Source organism: Micropterus salmoides, unplaced genomic scaffold (assembly GCF_014851395.1).
Source record: "Micropterus salmoides isolate LMB-PRFRI ecotype aquatic unplaced genomic scaffold, ASM1485139v1 Ms_hic_scaffold_10, whole genome shotgun sequence".
Lineage (NCBI taxonomy): Eukaryota > Metazoa > Chordata > Actinopteri > Centrarchiformes > Centrarchidae > Micropterus > Micropterus salmoides.
Window position 1 is genome coordinate 574,229 of NW_024040041.1, and position 24,460 is coordinate 598,688.

General features: G+C 40.4%; 1 protein-coding gene across 3 annotated transcripts in view; it reads right to left on the reverse strand.

Annotated features, from left to right (window-relative positions):
- fbxl16 (F-box and leucine-rich repeat protein 16) overlaps nucleotides 1–22,997 on the reverse strand; it is an 81,034-nt gene extending 58,037 nt beyond the window's left edge. For 2 of the 3 annotated variants that reach the window (XR_005447423.1, XM_038739011.1), the window contains exon 1: nucleotides 22,559–22,996. The gene's annotated coding sequence lies outside the window, so the exon portion shown is untranslated. Of the gene's footprint in view, nucleotides 1–10,327; nucleotides 10,420–22,558 lie in introns of all 3 variants that reach the window. The other variant, XM_038739021.1, reaches the window with a different exon arrangement.
- Between the last annotated feature and the right edge of the window lie 1,463 nt (nucleotides 22,998–24,460).

Below are 24,460 nucleotides of genomic sequence, written 5' to 3' on the forward strand. Positions count from 1 at the left end.
AGTTGGCAGTGTGCTTTGGGTCATTGTCCTGCTGCATGATAAACTTCCTCCCCATTAGTTTCAATGCATTTATCCGTAAATTGGCAGACAAAATGTTTCTGTTCACTTCAGAATTCATTCTGCTGCTACCATCATCAGTTCCATCATCAATAAATATTAATGAGCCTGTTCCAGAAGCAGCCATGCACGCCCAAGCCATGACATTACCTCCACCATGCTTCACAGATGAGCTTGTATGCTTCGGATCATAAGCAGTTCCTTTCTTTCTCCACACTTTGGCCTTTCCATCACTTTGCTAGAGATTAATCTTGGTCTCATCAGTCCATAAGATTGTGTTCCAGAACTTTTGTGGCTCATCTCTGTACCTCTTTGCAAATTTCAGTCTGGCCTTCCGATTCTTCCTGCTGATGACTGGTTTGCATCTTCTGGTGTGGCCTCTATATTTCTGCTCTCTGAGTCTTCTTCCAACAGTGGATTATGATACCTTCACCCTGCACTGTGGAGGTCGTTGGTGTCACTTCCTGATGTTTTGGGGGTTTTCTTCACAACTCTCACAATATGTCATCAACTATTTGGCCGACCTGTTGGACGTCTGTTGCTCAGTACACCAGTAGTTTCTTTCTTTTTCAGGACATTCAAAATTGTTGTGCTTGCTATGCCCAATGTTTGTCCAACGATTTTCCTTCTTTTCTCAGCTTGGCAATGGCTTGCTTTTCTCCCACAGACAGCTCTCTGGTCTTCATGTTGGTTTATCCTCTTTAACAGGAAATGCAGTCTTTATAGGTTTGACTACAGTGTAGTTGTCTGAAGTATGGAACAGCTGGAGGGAATTGAGCAGACAGGTTCTTTAGACACCAAATTTTGAGGCCAAAGCTGGATTTTGCTGAATGGCACTACTGTGTTATGAATGAAGGTCTTTAAACATGAGTTAAACATGGATGATCTTCACTAAAAACTGACTGCAACTTTGTTTTATCACTTAAACAAAATCGACAACAATAATTTACACTGAAAGATTCAACAAAACCAAAAAGGCCATGTAAAGCTAAGTTGTCACCAGTGACCTGAAATACTGAACATCATCGACAGGAACTTGCCTGTATGTGTACGTATATCAAAACGAACACCAAGATTCTACTATTTTCCATTTTTCCTCAAAATGCCTCATCCTTTTAGATTCTGTGTTAAGACATGAGCATGGATTTGGAAGCTGATCAAAACAATCCTCAACATTCTCTAAGGTTTCTCTTGATGTATCACATGACAAACATTCAACAACAACATCCAGGCTAACCCATCCACAGTTCAAACGCGAAGTTCTTCCTGGGTACATACCATGCTGAAACCTCAAATGTCTGAATACCACTGAACAACTTGTGTGGTGTACCTTACAAATGTAACATGTGAACATATTTCCAGTCATAGATGTGTTCCCCTTCAAACTGCGCGGTGAAGAATTTTTTCTCTGATTTCCTTGACCCAAGGACTCTCCTTCACACTGCCAACATCAACACCATACAAGGTGGTCTGGATGAACGTGTAGAAGTTGCACAACACCTCATCATAGGACACAGCAAAAGCAAAATGTGCCTTGAAGCGCTCGTCAAAGCAGCAACTGCGGTCTGGGTCGTACAGGGGATCACCTTCTGGTCCAGGACATTGTAGAAATTCTGGATACTGTTCTTTCTTTCCCTGACACACAGGAGAAAAGGCTGAGCAGGGCCATTTTCCTTGAGGAAGGTCTCAAAGCTTCTCCCCACCTTTGATAGAAAAAAAGATCAAATAAATCACATCGAACAAAAATGTTATTTGTTCATGAATGCCAGCACCGCTGCCAACAATTAAGAGCAATTATTCCATTGTTTGACTTCAACTTAATTTTTTTCCAACCGCCAAATACAAAGCCTGCACATTTTAAAACAAATCATGTCAGGCTCCCTTGACATCAAGAAATTGATGATAGTTCTAGATAACACCATAACATTTCACGTCATCTGAAAATTAATCAATTGAAAATGCAAACAATATACAATTAAAAAACATACCCTCATGAACTTCATCAAGCAATCTGTGGCATCTGATGCGCTAATCTTTGAAGACTTCCTGCCCTTGGATGTTGGAGGGTAACAGGTGAAGAAGCAGAAGAACGGCAGTTAGAGGCTTACCAGAGAATGATAATCAACAACCAAGCAATTACTTTCACTTCAAGGAGTAATTAACATTTTCCCAAGTTTTAGCCCATACAAGTCAGATACTGCCAGTCATTTTCCAAATCACACTGTGATCAACATCCATGGGCTATAAACTCACGATAGTCTTGTGATTTTCAAAGCACAACATGTTGCGCAGTTTAGTCAACCAACCAGCATATCTTGTTCACTTTAAATCCAGCAGCTATCAAATTAGTTGTGAAAGTGTCAGAATAGGAGAAACGCTGCAGACTCCTCTGTATTTCTGTCAGTTGTTGGGCTCAGTTACTATCACTGTCTTATTTGTTTTCATCTAATTGTACATGGCGTAATTGTATTACCTATATAATATAAAATATAAAATCTTTAATGCATACTTGAGAGGGTTTTCAAATGTTTACAAAATTATATTGGCTGTTATATTATTGTTTAAGCAAGCAAAATATAAATTTTATGCGTAGTTTTCAATATAAAACTTGTTGAACTGGTTTCAGTCTGTGTATCAGTACATTTTAATCTTTTGTGGCACATTTTTACAATACCGTGATAATACTGATAACTAGAGCCCGACCGATTTATCGTTTTGCAGATATTATTGGCCGATTTAAGCTACTTGCAGATATTCATCGGCGTTTATAACAGCCGATATGACTATTAAAAAAGATAAACACAGAGTCGGATCCTTCCCTCATGTTATGAGTGTTGCATACTGATAAACTTTTACTGCTCTGGTAGAAGAAAATATGTAGTTGGATTGTAATTTCATGTAGTTATTCTCAAGCGCTCTGTTATGGCTTTGTTACGTAGACAGAAATGCGCCCTTACCTTCCTGACAGAAACTGCTGATGAATATTATTGGCAATAAAACGGTAACAGCATGAAGCTCAGATCAGCAGCTAAACTTCTGTTGAATACTGCCCTGGTGGAAAACATGTATTTATTTTACTGCTAATGGTGATATAACAAGACCGTGTGCCTATCAAGCGACCAATAATTAATACTTTCCGAATTTGTATAATATTATCATTGGATATTGTTTCACTACTGTGCACACAAATGTGTAATTTGTACTTTCACATGCTAAATACCCATTAAAAACGTTGCACCGTTTTACCACAAGCTGAAATTATGGCTTTCTGTACTACTTTGTGTTTCTGTTGTATTTTTAAAAAGTTATAAAAGACATTTTGGTAAGATTCGCATACTTATCTAATTAAGCAAAGGGAGAGGAGCCTTGATCCTCACCAGCCAATGCCTTTGTAAACTTAATGTATTATGTGGTTTATAATGGACTGTGGTGCAGAAACTCACATTGTCCTGTTATCCGTCAGTGGTCATACTTGATGCACTAGATGTGATAGTTTTTGAGATATTCTATATTTACTTTGGTATGTTAGTCCAGATGAGCCAACCCTCCCAAGTTGTAAAATACTGTATTACAGGAGAATGAGACATCATGTAGCACTTCATTTCTTGATATGGCTGTTGTTTATTAATGAACAAGTAACAATAATATTCAAAAAAACATATGGTTTTCCTGAATACTTAGATAAATATAACTTATTAATATATCTATCTAAAGAAACCTCATTTCTTGACTGCCAACTCTCTCCTATCTCATAGATGACATCTTTGTCCTGTCTCAGGCACCGTAGCTATACTACTCACATGGATAGGGGAGAGAGGGGTGCAATTCGCAATCCTCACCAATAGATGCCACTAAAACGTACACACTGAACTTTAATGGAAAAACTGTGGTGACAATTTCTGATACAATGGTATTCATCTGGGGCACATAACAAAATATCTGTAACAAATTGTCAGTGTACTTGTGCAACATAATTGACGTCTCCACCTGTATGCTTTGCTCTTCCCATGCATTTGATTTCATTACAATGTTGCTAAATATGTGCTTGAGATGAATTAAGGGTATGTTTTATTTAGCAATATTTTTGTAAAATGCATATATGGGACATACTGAGCAAATGACTGGATGCTTACAATTGTGCTGCTTTTGAGAATTTGCTAAGATGTTCTGCCATGGTTTAGCCATCCAAATTTCTCCGTGAAGGAACACAAGTAACAACTTTTGACCCACCACACTTTACCATGATCATAATGACAGTTTATAGGATTTCATGATATGGACAAACATCTATTTAAATTGAAACAATAGTTGTAAACACAAAAAATATATAAACAGCTTTAAAAAAGTCCTTGAACTTAACAATGACTCTCCATCATGTCTGCCACAAGTATGTACACCACCTTTCTTCTTGCACCATCAGAAAGGCAGTCTGTTTTCTCACATTCTTTGAATATCTGGTCACCACCTGGCTTTGAATATAGGGCTGTTTTGACAGTCTGATACAACAATGGCATGACATTAATAGAGAGCTCCTTCAGGGCAGATAAACATTTGGTCTGACAAACCTACTGTACCTGCAGTACTGTGTAGGGCTGAAACGATTTAGCAAGTAATTCGAATAATTCGATTACTAAAAAGCATTGACACAAATTTTTTGCATCAATGCTTCGTGTAATCCATTTAACTAAACAGAGCACTTTTTCACAGGGACATTTAGTACTGTCGCCCATTGCGCTTACGGTGTGATCAAGATAAGACAACGTGATTTGATGCGCTGTTTGCAAAGTGGAAGAAGAGAGAGAAAATATCGAGGGACGAAGAAGAGACCGGACAGAAAAAAACACAGAAAGTGTCCAAAGTATGAGATTATTTCAAGCTAAAAGAAAACAGCTTTGTAATGTTACAGTCTGTCCACTGTAAAAAAAAAACTAATGTAGCCTACCACAACAGCACGACAGAAATGCTTCAGCATCTGATCAGAAAGCACCCGGTCTGGCATCAAGTCCACGGAGCAGACCACAAACAAGGTAACAGCAACTATAGCATTTAACTTAAATCATGATTGATTGTTGAGTTGAAGGCTACCAAAAGTAAGATTAATCGCATAGTTATGTGCAAAATTTAATAATTAATTATAAAGTAGAGCACATTTCATTTACATGTACTGCTATATACACAAAAGTGCAATAACATGTGGTTTGCAAAGACTTTAAACAAATACCAGCAGTATCTTTTATACAGTAGCAATAACATATTTCTAAATCTGAACTTAAACATTAATGTAATCTAATCAAATATGAAACAAAAGCTATTTGCCACTGCCAGGGCATTACCTTTTATCTAGCTTGTTAAAACAAGTTAGAGTCCAGAGCCACGATCAGAACATCATAACAGGCTCCTTCTGAGCAACAGCTTTTTCTTTTATCGGGAGCAGCATAAACAGTCTATGTTCAGTAGCAGGTGAAAAGCTCAGCTCACCCACACGCCCGCCCACTGCCAAAGTTGAATTGTCTTGAACCTTTTGTACGCGAAAGCGGAGCTCAAATCATTGGAAAAGAGACTGATCCTCGCTGTTTCCAGAATCTATTACTGATCACTAAATAGGACATCAACAGGAGGGAATTCACATGGCATCCCTGCAAAACTAGATGCAGGCCTATCAGGTTATCAAGTTATGTAGGCTATAATTTTAACTTAAGTAAAATAGGCTACAGCTGTGTAACGCAGAGAAGCCGTTGCCATGGTTACTATCCATAGAGCGCCTGCCGTTTACTCGCAGAGCGCTTTATCTGATCACCTGAGGAGCGCAGAGCAACCCCGCGGGGCCAAGCGGCTACATTGTGATTTTAAGAACATTCCTTAGACCGACATCTTCCCCAATACTAATCACCATGCAGTGTGTAGCTATCCACTTCACTGTGGCATTTCATGGCTTGTCTTGCTTTTGTTTATCTACTTCTCCCACACGCTGCGTCCAGCGTAGTCTGCCGAAGCCTCCCTCCACTGCTTGTTTGGTTGGCTGATTTTCAGGCTGATCCCACCCCTCCTGTGACCCATGGTTTGACTGTCTGTGTATTGAGAGCCAGTGAGCAACGGACTTTCAAAATAATAGTAATAATAAAAACTGCGTTAACCTGTGATAAAATAATTGTCAGTGTATGAGCCATTTTCATTCTGTATTATTTTATGTATTTCTTGTCTTGTGCCACTAGGGGGCTGTATGTGCTTTGCAGTTCAGCTGATCTCGAGTCATGGAGGTGTGGGTTATTTACGTAGAGGAAACCCAGACACAGGTGTTGCTGATTTGGGAAGCAAACAGTTTTTGACTGTGCTAGCGTCTAGCCTGGGGGTGAGCAAGGCACGACGGTGTTGGTTACATGTATTACGAGCAAAGATAATGTCAATGTACGGGATATGGAGGAAAATAAACTTGCTAGTTAATAGTAACATTACCGAAGTCCCCGTTTGATATTTAAGACGCTGCACGGGCACACGTCTAAACTTAATCCGCTGTATTAGCAACCAGTTACTAGACTATGTTAGGACTTAGTCAGTACAGTCAGCGTTAATTAATTAATGTGTAACGTTCCAAGCCCTAATGTAAATATCAGAGGTATGTACATTTCTGGACTAGAAAATTCAATTCTAAACCGATTCACAAAAGTCAGAATCATCCAGAATCATCCCTTTCCATTATATTCTCATGGAAAGTGACACAGTCTGTGTCTCCAGCTGATACTTCTCATATTTTCTTTTTATTAATAAAAACCAGAAGTACATACATCTGTTTATTTAAATTATGGGCCATTAGTAATACTCTATGTTTTAAAAGTAGCAAGGAGCCACATAATGGCAAAAAATTTACTCATATAGAAAAACAAAGATGCATAATTAACTTAAAACATATTAAACCCCAGTTTAAAGAAAACTTACATCTCTTGCAATGTGGCAATGAGGGGGTCCTTCGATCAGCTGTTTTTTTTCAAGCTTTGGTTTCAAGTTTTATTGTTGAGTCTGAACTCGATGAGGACCCTTCAGATGCACGTGACTGTGACCACTCTGATAGAGATGAGGCCTCTTAAGTCTCCTCAACACTGTTGCCTAAGAACAAACTCATAGATTGTGTTGCATGATTTAGTATAAACGATTAATAACAGAGATCCACTAGCTATTAATGAGTACATTAAACAAATCATTCTGAGAGAAAAAGAAGGCTGCAATCTCTTGCCATTGCAATCTTCAGTGAAGGCCTTGAAAGATACCTGAGATGACTTCATCCAATATGTCTGGTTCCACTTCCACTCCCCGAGAATCCTTCAGGATCAAGGTAGTAAAACCTGGCAGACTGAATTTTGTAATTAACTAATACAGAAAACAACGCTTCACTTATGGTTATAACATGACATGATTCTAAATTAAACCATAAACCAAAAGTGAAACCCCTGAAGGCATGAATAAAAGTAAGACACCCACCTCCTTGTTAAAACTCCAGACATCCTCGGTCTTTGATACCTTGACCCATTTGCTCACTCCCTTATACTCTACCGGAACCAGCATATCACTGCCTTCAAAGGGAAAAATGTCAAATATAAATACACACGCAACCACACACACACACACACACACACACGATATATATAATTTAATAAAATATGTTATATGTTGTACGATACAGATATGTTCATATTAGATAAGTATTGCTTTGTTTTGGTTTCTTGCTCTTAATTTGAACTGTACTATTCTCTCTCCTCATCAGGTTACACTGGTGAGCATGACTAAACTTGCACACCATTATTTAATATTTATATTAGCAGGGAAGCAGGAGTGTCCTCATTGTAGCTTTGATGCATGACAAATTTGCCAACATTACTTAGCATATCACAACAGACACGCTTGCTGCTCGCAGTCAGCTCATTGTCAACACGGTTCATACCATTCACAATTGGAAGACAATGCGCAATTAACTCGTCTGTTACTGCTAGTCCTTTTTGATAGCCAGTGGAGGCAAGGCATGACTGTAGTAGGACAACATGCATGAACAACAACATTAGTATGGCGCGAGTAATATGATGTTATATCCTTCCCGATGTAGCGTAGCGTAACAGAGTAATGTAAATGTTTAATGTAATGACTTTACTGAGATAATCTAACGTTACTCCAGAGTTAAACAGTGCTGCATTCATACTAAATCAAGTAAGACTTGTTTAAAAGTTGCTCGAGAACATATAACAGAGTAGCGTTAAATGCAACTCATTAAGTTACTTAACGTTACCCAAATCTGCGGTCTGTCGCTAACGTTAATTGGCCACTGAAAGGAAGAATACAGAGAGCCATGCCTGAGAATGCCTGAGCCGCCATGCTTTACTAATAAGGCTCAAAGAAGCACTTAACGCTGCCAGTGGTAATTATCGCTTGCGAGGCTGTAACTAACGTTAAACCAAAACAACTAACATTACCATAACTCACCACTGACCACAATATAGACACATTACAACAAGGGAACTTCACATACCTATGCTCACACTGACCTCCCCTGCCTCTCAAATTTCCCCAAGCAGACCAGACTAAGACATTTGCAAGTGAAAAGATAGAAAAACACGTTTATTAAAAAGTAAGCATATTATTGGATAATGTTCATTATATTCTCCTTCTGCTAACGTTAATGTTATGCAACAATCGACCAGTTTGACAAAACACAGTTTAAAATGGAATTTGACACTTACAAAATATACATTGTAATATGACCGCAAATAACTTCACACTTATTGATACTTATGCTAATTTCAACCTAAAACATTCAATTTTATCAAATAAAACTTACCACATCGACAGAGAAAATGGCGACTGCAGATTCTGGAAGGCGCTTCTTCACCGGAAAAGTGGGAGTGGTCAATGTCACACCGGACAGTGTCAAAAGAAACGAAACTTAAGGATCCACACTTTCAGGATTTTTCACTCCAGGTGTTAGTAGTGCACAATGGAATGTTAAAATAACACTGAATTCTCTTAATTTCAACTAACTTTCAATAATGTCCGAGCTAATCAATACTGCTATCGAGATTAGCGGGTCCTATAATGTAATGTTATGTCTCAAGCGTCAAATCTGGTTTAACTTGAAACGTGATGAATAAGACAACTAATATTTATTTATTGATGGCACCAAAACGAGGTCATTTTTTTCAATATTATTTGTGTGAACAGATGAGCGATCCGTGTAAATTGTAATCTGTAAATATAAACCACTTTCCACAAACACAAAATGAAGATTTGTAAATTCACAAAAATATTTTGCAAATATAAAACAGATAATACACAAAAAAAAATCTGTGAATATATTTAATTATTTACAAATAAATTAACCACATTTGTGAATATCTTCCTAACATGTATAACTTTCAAATAGGCATGTGAGTCCACTTTTAATTTAGAAATTGTTGAGAAGCATTTGTGAATATCCTCCTAATTTGTCACTTTTGAACAGGCATTTGTGAGTCCAGCTTGTATTTGTCGATCTCAGTTCTTCACACACGGAGTGTTGAAACAAACTTTCCGCCGGTGGAAAGAAAATCGACTTGTGTCACTCGGCAGTTTTTGGAAACCACATGACATTGCCTGCCGACGACGTCATTTCCGCAAGTACAGCAGAGCTGCCTGAAAGTGCTAGCTTGATGCTGTCGCTAAGGCAATATCAGCTGCTCTCAACAAAACGTGCATGCAGACTGAAATTCAGCCATGGTGTTGTGTCAGGAATTTCAATTCAGCAATTTAAACCAGCGGTAAGTAAGACATAGTATATATTATACATGTAATTTGTTAAGCTCTAAGTAGAGGGAAAGTCTGCTAGCTGCTAGGCTAATTTAAGAAGTGTGAATTCCCATAGCCTTTAGCTAATGTTAATGGCGTGAAGCTAAAAACAAACCTTGACTGTTGAGCTAAATGTTTATTTAAATGTCCATGTTGTTGAGCCATGTTTTATGCTCGTTAGTGGGGTCAATTTAGCTTTTCTGCCCGTAACTAACGGGTAACGTTTCTTTTTTTTTTCTTTATGGCCAAAGCAGAGAAGGAATCAGTGGGAGCTCCTGTCTTGAGACAACCACATTTTTTTCTCAGAATAGGACAAGAAGAAGGAGAAGAAGAACAAGAGCAACATGGAAAACACCCCAAAAGAACAACCAGGAATAAATAACCGTCATCAAGGTAAATTATCAGAACCAAGGGGGATGAACTACCAGAAGGCAACACTGGAGATGTTCAGGACAGCAACAAATACCTTGGGATCTTGCAGGCAAACGGAAACCATGAGGAGGCATGGTCTGCCACAGCCAAACAGCTACACAGAGTAATGCAGGTCCTGAGAGTCAGCTGAATAGGAAGAACAAGATCAGAGCCATCATCACAACAGAGGCCACTGACATCAAGACAAGAAAGCTCCTCACTCCTCACAGCCTTGTAAAGTAATGATTTGGGGCTTATTTCTGTTGGATCACTGTCACACACCTGAAACTAATACATTTTATAATCACATCTTTGTTTTGAGTATGGTATTGTCAAAGGTGTCAGTGGACCATAATGTTACTGCTCATGTTACAAACAGTAGCTCCTTCAAACACCACTACATTTTGATCTTAATGTATTTATTTCACATTTAATGCTGAAGCACATGTAAGCCTATCCGTGACAGAAATACACTCCTCTGCATTGGAAAAGGAAGCGCGGGGAATGTATTAAGCTAACTTTTGTAAAAGGCGGTGCCAATAGCAACAGATGTTTATCTAAAAGTTATTATCACCATTACTATTCAATTCAATTTTATTTTATTTATATAGCCCCAATTCACAACAAAACCCAAACATTTCCCACCATGAGCAAGCACTTAGCGATAAAGGCAAGGAAAAACTTCCTTTAAAGAGGCACAAACCTCGAGCATTACCATGACTCAGGGTGAGCGGCCATGTGCCTCAACTGATTGGGGTGATCACCAGTGCCTTCTTATTCAATCACTTGTGAATTGCTAATTCATCCACCTGTGGTCCTTTCTGTGCTGAGTTTGCGGTGTCCTCAAACCATCTTAAGTCATTCTTTTTCTTCTATTATAGGCACCACAGGGAGATAATGCAGCTGATGCTCACTGAATCGTGCTCCCAAACTGAGTCTTGACCCCCAGGTTCCTAGCCACTCTCAGGCTACGTTCAGACTGCAGGCCTTAATGCTCAAATCAGACTGTTTCCCAAGATCCAATTTTTTTTGTTTGACAGTTCACACTGTTGTTTAAATGTAGCCCATATCAGAGTCCAATGTGTACTCTTCACGGCCTGAAAGTGACCCGCATGCTTAGAATAACACAACGTCACACGCAGCACGCTGTTGTACAGAAGTAAACAGAGCCACAGAGGTTAGCTCCGGTGAGCTAATCCTCCCTATTTTCATGGGAGACTCAAGTTTGTCATTGTTCTCTTTACATGTAACATTTCTGCCGAATTATGACAAGTACTCACAACTTTCTGTTCTTTTAATTACGGTTGCTGGTGCTGTACAATGCAACTGCCCCACAACTAACTTGTCCGCACGGACAAGTGGCACGCACACAAGTCAGAAGAGAGCTCGCAGTCCAGTGGATTTCAGGTGGAAGAAAGGGAATTTATGAGCAGATGATATCAAGGTAGAGAAGAAAAAGAGCCATATGTTTAATAATGGCTTTTGTTGGTCTTTTTCATTCACCGTGGCTCCGTCTTCAGCAGAACTGTGACAACAGCTGCTCAAGGGTTAGGGTTAGGGTTAGACATACATTTTGACATTGAAAATAATGCACTTTCAAATGTCACATTGTTGCTCCTCCTCCCCCAGGGGCCTGTACCACGAAGAAGGATTTGAGCTTATCCAGGTAACTTAGAGGTTAACCCTGGGTTTTCAGCACCACAAAGGTGGTTCACTTCTTACCGGGGTAGATCGCCATGGTAACTTATACTGAACGGCTAACCTGCTCCGGAGCAGGTTATGTTCCAGATAAGAGATCAACACTATGAAAACGCTACTGACCAATCAGCTCTCTGGGAAAATGACATTACCATCTGTAGGAAATCCCACGGACTGTTTTAAAACTCCTTTATGTTTGCTGTGGTGATACAGAGAAACTCTTGTAAGCTATAGCAATATCATCCTATGGAGACTGATTAAAAGCCTTAGGCTATTGTTGCTTACAGGTTTTTACAGTAGGCTGAGCCTACTTACTGCTTTGAAATGTGTTTAATATTTTTTATTTGCTCCCAGTCCGTTTCACACAGCCTGTCACAGCTGTTAAAATAAATGGGTTTCATTTTTCTAATGTAAGGCTGAATATTATCAGTAGATTGGTAGGGATATTGAAATACTAAATTTTAATGTGAACGTAGGCTATTTATTTTAGGTTAGTAGCTTTCTTATTGGCCTACTACAGAGACTGGTCATGTTCCGTCCCACCTTTTGGCGATGTGAGCGCAGGTAATGGGTGAGTTTTCAGTAGCCTAAATGTTGAGATTCAGTCTTTCAGCCACTATCTGAGCACATTTTATGGCATGAATGGATTTTGAGTTTCATTGCTTTATGAAGTTAATTTAGAATAATGTTTGGAACACTTTTGAGTGTGTTAAATAAATTAATGTCATTTTTGAAGTGATGAGAAGTTTTTTAAAGTGAGGTGGAACGACCACTTCTTCAGAGTCTTTTAATGTGGAAACGCCAACTCAGCCAAGCTGAAAGAATAAGGCTGATATTTTCATACAGCTCATAAGAACACGTCAAATCAACACATTATTATAGACTACGCCTGTTCATCATCACACTGTCTGCGAATTTCTGTCTATGTCGTATTTCTGTGTTACAGTTTGCTCATTTGTAAAATATGTCGCTCTGCTGACAGTAGACTTGTTCATGTCTGCTGCTAATTCCGCCTCTTGTTTATATGATGACAAGCAGCCCAGTGTCCCTGTTACACCAGTGAACATGCCCAAAGCTCACAGCTAGGGGGCTTCACTCAATGACACTCTTGAAAGTTACGGCTTTTAAGTCAGTCGCTCTCTCCATACCCACTCACTGTGCCTAAACACAGCATGCATCTGTCTTCTTTTCATTGCAATTCTGCATCACGATGTAGTGTTATATATTTATTTCATTTAAAAAGTAACAGTGGCAGTAAACCTTTTCTCATACTGTGATGGTTAAACTTTGCAATCAATCCAAAAAAATTCCACCAAAAAAATTATTGTTGTAGTTGTTACACTACTAGACCAGCATTACATTTTTCCTGTCATTCTTTTCGCAACACACTTAGGGATTCGCTGGTCTATGGTGAAAAGCCACTGCCGGCATGTCGATGTTACTGCATTTTTTTATTGTGGGATCACTGTATGAAAGCGGTTGTTTTGGATTTTGCTCGCTCATGAGTACACATCTGGTTGCAATCCTAAAACCGCACCGCTAGTGGCAGCTGATAAGGATGCACTTGATACCTGCAGATGCTAGGTGGCAGCAGAATGCTTATAACGTGTTAAAACTACCTCCGATAAAATGTGGGTTTGCAAGTGGCATTGTCCGTATTTATGCTTGTTGACTCCACAGGAAGTGAAGCAACTGCAGAAGAAATGTTTCATGGTTTATGACTTACAGTAACTTTGGTGAAAATCCATAGTCATAACCATCTACATACAACACCCAAACAATGTGTCTTTTTAGAGTTGTTCACAGAAACGCTATCAATTGTCAGCACTGTGGTCCTAGGGGATTTTAACTTGCATATGGAAGATACAGCCAACTCACAAGTCACTGAATTTTTAAAGGTGCTGAACTCCATGAATTTAACACAGCATGTTTATGGTCCCACTCACAACCACGGAAACACAATTCATGTTAGTAACATGTCCCCACCAACCCTCCCCCTTGCGTGCGATGACTTAATCAACACTTTTAATAATAGACTGGCGATATCTCTCACAAAATTTAAAAAATTAATTAATTTTGACATTAATTTTAATAAAGCAATTAGAAATGCAAGATGAGCTAATTTTTCTAATTTAATCTCTAACAATTACATTAATTATATACTATACTATACTTTGTTGACCATTTATATGAATGTGTATGGTTCGTTCTTTCATTATTTCGTTTCAAAACCAAATCTTTTAAAACCAAAAACCAAAACGGAAAAATGGTATAAACTACAAACAAAAAAACAGACATCTGTTTAGTTTTTCTGTTTTAAAGCCATAACTGAAAACAAAGGAGCTACGTTTTGTTCAATCTTTGACCGGTGTTGTATCCCTACAACCCGTTCTCACTCCCCGACTTGTCACATATGGCAAGGTCAAGGCCTTTCGGTGTCTGTTTGTAACGCACTGGGGATCCCTATAGCGTCATAGATCAGCGCAGTGGGGGAAGCCCTGTAGCTCAGTTTGTGACGGTAAAGGCAGGTATATGATATTTAACAGAAAAGACTCAGTTAGAACATGGTTTGGCTGAAAGGAGGGCCAGAACCTTTGAATTTGGAGACTTGTGTTCGTGTATCCTGTGAAACAAAAAGTCAATATTAGGCTAAATATTTTTATATTTAATTTTAAATAAGGCTATTTCTTTCCAGGACGTATCGTACCTCATATCAACTGTGGCGAATATGATTGTAGAAGTGAGCACTATATTACAGAGCCTCAAACACTCAAAATTTCACTCAGCATGAAGGAAGCATTTTGTTTTGGGCTGATCTGAAGCAGCTGGTTACCTGAGCAATCTAAGAAAATACCCGAATATGTTTATCAAGGGTTTTTTTTCTCGAGGCTACGTCCAGTGTGCGACCTCCTCTCCCTCACCCTGTACACTCCAGCTCCCCGCTCCCTCTCCGTTCACCCTACTATGAGTTGTGTTGCCAGTGGAACCGGCACACTGGACGCTCAGAGGTCGTTCCCTCTTGCTGGATGAAGTCTGAGCTAGTGATTTTCCGCATAACCCATGTGTTCCTGCAGCTGGAGGCTCTCTGCAGCACCGCACAACTTACTAAATTATTCCATCTCACAAAGAAAATAAAGGATCAAAGTAGCCTAGAGAGGCTGAACAAAAATTACCGAACGTTTTAATCTGTGTATGATTCTTAATATACAGCTAGCTGAATAAACTAATAACAGTTCATGTTTGGTGTGTAGGCCTACCATTGGATGTACTGAACTAAGCAATCAATGAATTAATTTGAGAAATCTTAAAAAAACGGAGGATTCTCAGTATAGCATTCCTGTTCCAGTTGCTGTTAGGCTACAAACTGAAAGTTGAGCCAATATTAACTAAAAACCCACTTATGTTGATGTTCAAGCTCATCTTAATTACATTAAATCAGGCACTGCCATTGCCCAAGTGTATCTGCTGCCGGTTTATCACGTGTAACACACAAAGCTACACAAATCAGGCTCATTAAATATATACATATATATATATATATAAATATCATCAATATCAATATTTTTACATTTTGGCTTTAAAACCAAAATTTTTTTTAAAACAAATTTTGGTTTTGGGGGCGGCTGTGGCTCAGGAGGTAGAGCGGGTTAGCCGTTAATCGGAAGGTCGGCGGTTCAATCCTGGCTCCCCCTGGTTGCAAGTCGAAGTGTCCTTGGGCAAGATACTGAACCCCGAATTGCCCCTGGCGGCTATTCCGCCAGTGTATGAGTGAGTGTGAATGTTAGTTTCCGTTTGAGCACTTAGGCTCAGTGTATGAATGTGTGTGACTGGTGAATGCAGATGTAGTGTAAAAGCGCTTTGAGTGGTCGAAAAGACTAGAAAGGCGCTATACAAGTACGGAGCATTTACATTTAAAACAAAAAACGATGTCTGTTTTTTTTTTCTGTTTATCTGTTTTAGTTTTAAAATGGAAATCTCTTCTTCTGATTTGGTTTTGAAACTAAATAATGAAAGAACGAACCATACATGGATTGATATGCCAGGCTCTCATCACCTCCACACCACAATGTGAAGATTTTGCTTCCTTTTTAGATAGATGACAGGTTAATACATTTAAATCCAAATATCCATCCTTTGACCAGGCCGCAGCCTCGGCCCCCAGCTCTGACAGGACTACAACCAGCAGGACTTGATGTTTGCCATGTCTGTATTTACTTTGTGTATTCACCAACATCATCATGGGCATAAGGCAATTATATTTTCTTTCATTTATCTTGTTTTGAGTTTTTGGGAGGTCTGCCTTTAGCTTCCTACTTTAACCAAACAGCTGCATCAGGATGGCCATTTACAAAAAGTCTTACTGTGTGTTGGGCTGGAGCCTACTTTAAATTTTAAATATATTTGTTCAGCTTAAATCTGACAGGGACAAAAGCAACTGAAGATAAAAAAAATACCAGACATAGAGACATGATTGTAAGCTCACAATATGATCCAGTAATAATGTGTTTGGAGATGTGCACATGGAAAGGTGTCAGGGTCATTTAAAATTTCTACAAGGTATAAGGTTGTTTATTTGTCATTATACAGCACAAAGTTGTATGATGAAACTAAATGTGGAGTCCCTTCATGCTACACACACACACACACAACTTAAAGGGGCATTATGGAGTTTCCAGCGGCCACTAGCACTGCGGTTTTAAGATTGCAACCAGGCGTGTGCTCATACGCGTGGTCGCTTGAACTCGAAATCCGAAACACAACCGCTTTCATACAGAAATCCTGCAATGAAAGAAGAAACACCAGCATGCAAGCTGTGGCTTTTCTCCAGACATGTTCAGGCTGTGTTACTACAACAAATAACTACGCTTTGTGACCCTTTCTCAAATCGTCGGTATATGACGCCCTCGGATGAGAACGGGCTCACCAATGCGTCCCTAAGCAAGACACTTAACCCCTAGCTGCTCCAGAGGCGTGCGACCTCTGACATTTATAGCAATTGTAAGTCGCTTTGGATAAAAGCATCAGCTAAATGAATATATAATAAATATACTCTCTGTGTATCTATCACCAGAGGCTCAGCAATGTGAGCACAGCTAAATGTATTGGACGAAAATGAAACGGTTAGTGAGCTGGACTGAATATTATAAATGAGATTGTTGCTACACTTTATAACAGAAGATAAACAAGATGGCGCCGCAGACGGCCGCCTCTGGATTACACTCTGTAGTGCTTTTAGTGTTTTTGTTTATAAAGGCTGTTTTCTGCCGTCTCTCTCTGGTAACATTTACCACAGAAGAGCTCTTAAATATTGGACTTTCAACTGCTCATACTATTCCACCGCTTCTTAACGGACCCGAAACTTTCCCGGAGTTATTAGTTGGAGGAGCAGCAGCTCTGTTTGGGATCCTTCGGAAACGGCGCAGGGGAAAACGTGCAGGCACTCTCTGCTCCTCAACAGAACTAACTTGGACCCTCTGTTTCACCGAATCTTGGCTCTCTGAGCACATCCCGGACAGCGCACTTCACCTACCGGAATTTTATCTCCACATGGATCGCGAAAGGGAGCTCACGGGAAAAACAGGGGGACAGGTGTTTCTATATAAACGAAGGTTGGTGCACAGATGTCACAGTGTTGAAGAAATCATGCAGTCCTCACCTAGAGACATTATTTATAAACTATAAACCTTTTTATTCACCGTGGGAGTTTTCCTCGTTTGTTCTGGTCGCTGTTTACATTCCACCTCAGGCCTGTGTTAGTGAGGCGTTACTACACCTGGCCGACCAGATAACTAACGTGGAGAAAAAACATCCAGACTCCCTGCTCATTGTTCTTGGGGACTTCAACAGAGCAAACCTCAGCCACGAACTTCCAAAGTACAGACAGCATATTAAGTGTCCCACCAGGGACACTAACACACTGGACCACTGCTGCACTACATTAAAGGACGCCTATCGCTCTGTTCTCTGTGCAGCCTTGAGACTCTCTGATCACTGTCTGGTTCATCTTATCCCAACATACAGGCAGCGACTGAAATCTGCTAAAACTGTTCTTTCAGTTTTTGTGAGGACGTGTGTGCCGACTAAAACCTTCTACACATACAACAACCAAAAACCCTGGTTCACAGCGAAACTCAGGCAGCTTCGTCAGGCCAAGGAGGAGGCCTTCAGAAGTGGGAACAGAGTCCTGTACAACCAGGCCAGGAACACTCTGACAAAGGGGGTCAAAGCAGCAAAGAGGAGCTGAACTGAAAAGCAGCCAATGACCCTGCGTCAGTGTGGAGAGGCCTGCGGACACTCACCAACTACAGGAGACCATCCCCCAACTCTGCTGGTGCTCAACGACTGTCTGACGAGCTGAATGGCTTTTATTGTAGGTTTGAAAAGCCTGCACTCATGATCTGTGAAGAGGACGTGAGCCACCTCTTCCAAAGGCAGAAGATCAGAAAGGCTCCTGGTCCATACGGTGTGTCTCCATCCTGCCTCAACAGATCAGTGGAGCTGTGTGAAGTTCCCTCCTGCTTCAAATGCTCCACAATCATCCCGGTCCCCAAAAAACCCTCCATCTCTGGACTAAATGACTACAGGCCTGTCGCCCTGACATCTGTAGTCATGAAGTCCTTTAAAAGACTGGTGTTGGCCCACCTGAAGGACCCCCTGCAGTTTGCCTACAGGGCTAAGAGATCAGTGGATGATGCAGTCAACTTAGGACTGCATCCCGGACATCCTCCGCACCAAACTCACCCAGCTCACTGTGCCAGCCTCCACCTGTCAGTGGATCACAAACTTCCTGGCTGACAGGAGTCAGCAGGTGAGGCTGGAAAACACCACATCCAGCACCCGGACTGTTAGCACTGGCGCCCCCCAGGGGTGTGTACTCTCCCCCCTGCTCTTCTCCCTCTACACCAACGACGGCACCTCAGGAGACCCATCTGTCAGACTCCTGAAGTTCGCTGAGTTCTGCCTACAGACGGGAGGTTGATCAACCTGGAGCTTGACACGCTCAAAACTGTGGAGATTATCATGGACTTCAGGAGGATCCCCCCACTCTGCCCTCCATCACGATACTCAACAGCCCTGTGTCTGCTGTGGAATCCATCCACCTCTGACATGTACGTACTCCTGCATCCTTTGCACTCTGCTGACTGCACTATTTGTCAATATGTCTATATTGTTTTTGTTCATAGTGTGTATATTTGTGAATTCTGTGTCTGATTTTATTTTATTTTATTATTGTGATATTGCATTTTTGTATGAGTAAGCACATCATGAACAATGTACAAGTATGTGTACACATACCTGGCAATAAAGCTGATTCTGATTCTGAACTTTCTTCCTTTGTGTCGTTGTCGCCATTTTGTTGCAGTGTTGTATATTATGTGGGTCATATTAGCCACAGCGACTGAGAGGTGGAGAAGCTGCGTACCTGAGTATCGGTAAAAAGACAATAAATCTAAATTGAACATTACAAAGCAAACAGTGGCAGGTCTGAGCTAATGTAGCATTAGCTGGCTGCCCATGCCTTGCATTACTATAGGCTAGTAAACAAACCACTCCACATTTGCTTTTTACCGTTACATCATTTCGTGCAGGTTAAATCAACACTTAATTCTGGCGGTACACAGGATAGTAATGTGATTCGGCATTAGCCAGTGAGCTAACTTTTCTCTCCAGCCTTTCTGATGTTCACTGCATTTTCACTCGACATCGTCTGAATCTCGTTTGGTCTGATGGGCTTCAGCACATAAAACTTTGCTGTTGTTTTTATCCTTACGGGGAGTTTATGTTGGAGTCTGCGTTTTGCTGGTAGCCAGTTGTTTTGTGGTGTTAATGGACTGCATGTTGTTAGCTGTGGTGTCGTCACTGTAGTCTGAGAGAGGCTCGGGAGATTTCTAAATACCCTGGTATACTGTAATACCCCCCAAGCCTAGGTTTTCTACCTTTTGAGCAAAAGGGAATATTACAGCCCTTTTTTCTGTTTTCTCTGGTCACGTAACACCTATTTCAAAAACATCTGCGTCTTTCTAATGCATAGACAGCACAGTTTTATGAACATCTTTCCAGTGGTGAAATATTCCTTTAAAATAAGGATAACCCAGTGTCCTTCTTGTCAATATGTGTCTGGTTCATGAAAAACGACTTTCCTTGCTTGTGTCTTTTTAGCTTGTCAGAGTTTGTAAGGTACTCCTTAACTTGTATTTTCTTTTTTTTTAGCATCCTGTTGTCCTGAGTATTCTTCCATATGTTGTTTCTGAAACTGTGCATGGTGAAATGGACAATAGCTGGTCAAACTGCATTATCACAAAGCACACCTACTCTATACTCTATGTTTCAATAAGTAAACCGATATTTTCCTTATTCTCGGGAACGAGTATTGCAAGAAGTTTGATGTTCTCACGTCTGACATCCTCTGTAGCTAACTCTGTCATGCCATACAGATGTAGCTTCCATCTTCTCCTATAGTTCTCAGCACCCTTACTTCTCTTTCACAGTTGTAACACTTGCTCTGGGATCCATTTAAAGCTTTTTTCATTTTCTCTCCACCCCTGTCAGCACTTCACATACCAAGTTAATGGTCATATTCTTGGAAGATGGGCTCAAGGGTGGTAATCCACTACTTTTAAAATTGTTGTGAATCTCCTGTGTTTTTGCAGTGTGCTGTTTTTCATTTGAGCTCTTGGATGATGGAACAGGCATGTTGTACAAACCCTGTTGGCAGTATTTTTCGTTTTAAGCCTCTTTTTGGCTCTTGACAGTTGACTAGCAAAGCTAAATGCAGATGTTAGCCAGGTAATGCTAGCCTATTAAGGAAAGTGGTGTTAGTCTTTCATAATGTTTACTCACAACCAGGGGTGCCTTATAGGGGGGAAAAGTTAGGACAATTCCAAGGGCCCCAAAAAATAGGTAAAAACTAATAGAAAATTCTATTTTATTATACATTTGATAAACCATCATCATTGAGTGTATACATATATATATATATATATATATATATATATATATATATATATATATATATATATAAGATATTCATAATAAATAGTTGTCCCTACCCCTTTTAACAGACTAACAACACCCAGTCTCCCTATAACTGTAGCCTTCCTGTCCCAGTAAAGAAGGTGAGGAGCATGGTGTTAATAACATGCCAGTTGGCATCATTCCAGGAAGGCTGGGGGATTTTTCTGCTTATCTTGCTCTTTTTACCGTAACAAAAAAGAAAATGAAATATTTTTTAATGACAGAAATTCAAACACAAATTATTTTCTCATATAATGACCATTGTGAAATAAAAAAAAACTCCTGTCTGTACTGGATGCTGGACAGCTGGAAACTGCATGTAAGTTACAGACAATATTATAATAATTCAGTTTGTTATACATTCATTTACATCTACAGATACAGACTTTATTATTCCCAACATTAAATTCCAATTTATTTGAGAAGCTTGCACACACACAAAAATCTATCATATCTAATGTCTGTAATCAAGTGGTGGTGATACAGAACTGTAGGTAATTTGGGTCAATGTTCTGTAGTGTTAGTGTCATTTATTGGTATATGGTGTATTTTAATATATATACTGTGTATACACAGTATATATGTATATATCACATGCATTGTGGGCCAATTTGATTTTTTGTCATGGGGCCCAAAATTCCTGCCGGCACCCCTGCTCACAACTGTTATTCATCCTCAAACATTTACACAGCTGTAAGGTTCATTAGCCACTTTCCAACTTACTACAATTTATAGCTCATTACATATCACCCGCACGTCCCTCCCGGGGGAGCTTTGTCAAGTCTGAGAAATGACCCCATATGATATCATATTTTAATGTTAACTCAGTACAGGGTTGGAGAGTGAATTTATTACATTAAGCCTGAGCTACAAACTCAGAGGGATGGAGTTTGAAAAATCCTAATGTAACAATTGACACTATCCTCATCAGCACCCTCATTTGGTCGGTCATTATAAATGTAGGCTTTACAGCCAAAAGATGTTCAAATCCACGCAACTCTTCTAAATTCTACATCAAATCACAAGGTTTTCAAATACAGGCCACTGACAGGATTTTTTTCAACCTTAAAGCTACTTCAAAGACAAAGGGCTAGAATTGTATAAGATGTCCAGTGAATCTCTATCATCATCACTGTCATCTTTAACATTAGAAGCTATAGAAACATGTGATGGAGCCCACAGAGGCCTACAAAGCGATGACAGCGCATCAGGGGTGGAACCATGACAAAAACACAGAAAACACCTGGTTACACAATGATAGAAAGAAATCACACTGCTGAACAAATGAGAACGAAAGACATTGCGTCATTGACAGACGCTGACGTCATTGTGTTTGTTAATAATACGCAGCTCGATGCGGCTGATCAGCTCCGTCTCTCAAAGGCCCCAGCATGCACACAAAGACCTGAACACCCAGCGCCATTCACCAACATCACCCCGATCTCTCTGCAGTCGAGGCGGAGGAGCCGCAGTGTGGATGCTGCTGCCATCACCCGCCACCCCATAATCCATAACAAGCACAGACGTGCTACACACATTTTGCACCCACATCTTTTTTCGCAGCATCCCTTACCTCTCGGATGAAAATTCACTCGGGCATTAATCCATGATCAGCACGCTGTTGTTGCTGCTTCTCTATCACGTTTCTCCCAATGCTGCGGCGCAGAGAGAGCGAAATAAATAATTATTAGGAGGTAGCCCTGCCCGTCATGTCCTATCGGGAGGCGAAAGATGCGCCTACCGAGCCCATACATAGGCCTACGAGAAGAGCACCGGGTCCAAAATCAGAATAAGTCAAACGTAGCCTAGATGACAACCGAGACACAGCCTCCTCTTCAGAACCGTTCAAATTGAAGCAAAGTATCTTCTCTGTTGTGTTTTCGATCTCCTAGTTCTCCTACACAACAGAGTGGCCCTCTCTGTTTCGTAATTTGTCCACACTCACGCAGAGCGGAACAGCTCTGTCTCATTTAAAGAGATAGGACAGGGCAGCTGGAGCAGCGCCGTGCACACAGCCGCTCTGTCTGCTGCTTATGTAACCGAGCAGCGGCTCCAGACACGCTCACAGGCTGCCACAAGCGAGCCCAGGTAACTGCTTTACTAGGTCAGGTTTTAAGTCAAGGCAATCAAATCCTCCCAATCATGTTTCCTGAAGCAACTTGCATTTAATTTTAAACAAATTAAAAGGTTCAATTAAGTGCATGTCACTGAAAAACTGTCTCACAGGTTTCACCTCTGTAAACTGTTGAATGAGAGAAATGGAGGCAAAATGTTTTTCAGGGGTCTCAAGAGGATATGATGTAGGCTATAGTTTAGTTAATTATTAGCCTGTTTGGTCCCAGGCCCAAAATTTCATTTTTGTTCTACTTCCATTGATCTGTCCCCTCAGTTGCTTCCAAATAAGTATTGCAACATTTTCTTTTTCAGAAGAAGAACTTGAAAGTGAAGAAACATTTGATGTGGTTGGTTGTGGTAAAGATTTATCAGAATCAGAAATACTTTATTGATCCCCAGGGGGAAATTCTTTTGTCACAGTTACACACTTATCAAGGCATCAGGAACATAAATAATAATATAAAGTAGGTGGAATAAAGAGTATTTAAATATGAGAATATAAATATAAAGAAAAATATAAAGGAGTGTGGGTATGTACAATATTTACATTATTATAAGAATCATTATGGTATTAAATTGTTATGGTGAACAGTAGTGAATAAATAGCAGCAGAGAATAAACAATGCACAATAATTATAAAACAGATAATATTGCATAAAACACATAATAAAGTCCAGTATAATAACTAAGTGTCTGTGTCAGAGGGAGGAGTTATAAAGTTTGATGGCCACAAGCAGGAATCACTTCCTTTGGCGCTCAGTGGTGGATTTTGGGGGAATGAGTCTGTCACTGAAAGTGCTTCTGTGTTTGAGCAGCAAGTCATGGGAGACACTGCCCAAGATGACATGTAGCTTGGACAGCATCCTCCTCTCTGACACCACCGACAGAGTGTCCAGCTCCACCCCCACAATGTCACTGGCCTTGCGTATCAGTTTGTTGAGTCTGTTAGCGTCCGCTACCCTCAGCCTGCTGCCCCAGCATGCAACAGCAAACAGGATAGCACCACAGATTCATAAAACATCCTCAGCATCGTCCTGCAGATGTTGAAGGACCTCAGCCTCCTCAGAAAATAGATGCGGCTGGTATGCGAACTGGAGGGGGTCCCGAAGAGGCCTGACCATGGGCCGCAGCTGATCCAGAACCAGTCTCTCCAGGGTCTTCATGATGTGGGAGGTCAGTGCCACAGGTCTGAAGTCCTTGGAGTCACTGGGACGTGGCGTCTTTGGCACAGGAACGAGAGAAGATGTCTTCCACAGCACAGGGACCCTTTGGAGACTCAGGCTCAGGTTGAAGACATGGTGAAGGACTCCACATAGCTGGGGAGCACAGGCTTTGAGCACCCCGGGGCGGACACCTTCAC